Raw genomic sequence first — 1,457 nt, forward strand, 5'->3', positions numbered from 1 at the left:
CTTACTGTCATGGGAATCCTGAGATGCAGAGCCAAAAGTAGGACCAGAAACCCTCGCTCCTCCAAGGGGACCTCCGACATACTCCTCCTGATTTTCAACCAACACGTGGATGTGGAACCAGCCCGTTCTGCAATGCGCCCCTCTTATCAGTGTCAAGATGGCCTCCGTTGTGTGTTTTCAGTTGCAGAACATCTGTTCAGCTAGACTTCAGGCAACTCCAAATTATGCTGTTCTATAGTTTAGTTGTAATTTTATTTATTTATTTTTTTTTAGGCGAGGCAACCCTTGGTTGACCTTACAGATTGCAAGGACCTTGTCAATTTACAATCCCTTATTTTTTAAGCCTACAGCACCTGGTCTTCCTAGGTGGTCTCCCATCCAAGTACTGATCAGGCCTGACCCTGCTTAGCTTCCAAGATCAGATGGGATTGGGATTGTTGAGGGTGGCATGGCCATAGACGTTTAGATGTAATTTTGATGTTATTGTGAGAGGAGGCAAGCACAGCATTTTCTACTCCACTATCTTGACCAGAACCTCACCCAATGGCATTTCTCAGAGAGCTAGAACAAATAATCCTAAAATTTTTGTGTAACCATAAAAGATCCCAAATAGCCATGACAATTTTGAGAAAGAACAAAGTTCTTTCTCACACTACCTGATATCTAACTACACTACAAGGCTATAATAATCAAAACAGCATGGTACCAGCATAAAAACAAACACATCGATCAATGGAACAGAATAGAGAGCCCAGAAATTAAGTCCTGCCTCTATGGTCATTTAATCTATGAGGAAGTGAGAATATACAATGGGGTAAAGACAGTCTATTCAATAAATGGTGTTGGGAAAACTGGATAGACACATGCAAAAAAATGAAACTGGACCAACTTCTTTCACCATATATAAGAATAAACACAAAATAGATTAAAGACTTCAATGTAAGACCCAAACCATAAAACTCCTAGAAGAAAAGATAGTGAAGAAGCTCTCTGACATTGTTCTTAGTAAGATTTTTTTTTCTGATATGACTCTTAGGGCAAGGGAATCAAAAGAAAAAAATAAACTGGGACTACGTCAAACTAAACAGTTTTTGCACAAATTAAACAATCAACAAAACAAAAAGACAAACTATTGAATGGGAGAATATATGTGCCTACAATACATCTGATGAGGGATTAATATCCAAAATTTATAAAGAACTCATATAACCCAACACCAAAAAACAACCAATCTAATTTAAAAATAGGCAGAAGACCTGAACAGGTTTTTCTCCAAAGAGGACATACAGATGTCCAATAGACATATAAAAAGATGCTCAACATCATTAATCATCCGAGAAATGCAAATTAAAACCACAATGAGATATCACCTCATGCCTGTCAGAATGGCTATCAATAATAAATCAACAAACAACAAGTGTTAGCAAGAATGTGAAGAAAAGGGAACCCTCGTGCAC

At 38.0% G+C, this 1,457-nt stretch overlaps 1 pseudogene; it reads right to left on the reverse strand.

Annotated features, from left to right (window-relative positions):
- Nucleotides 1-341: 341 nt before the first annotated feature.
- On the reverse strand, nucleotides 342-460 carry LOC120613272 (uncharacterized; annotated as a pseudogene).
- Between the last annotated feature and the right edge of the window lie 997 nt (nucleotides 461-1,457).

This window comes from Pteropus medius, unplaced genomic scaffold (genome assembly GCF_902729225.1).
Source record: "Pteropus medius unplaced genomic scaffold, Ma_sr-lr_union100, whole genome shotgun sequence".
Classification (NCBI taxonomy): domain Eukaryota; kingdom Metazoa; phylum Chordata; class Mammalia; order Chiroptera; family Pteropodidae; genus Pteropus; species Pteropus medius.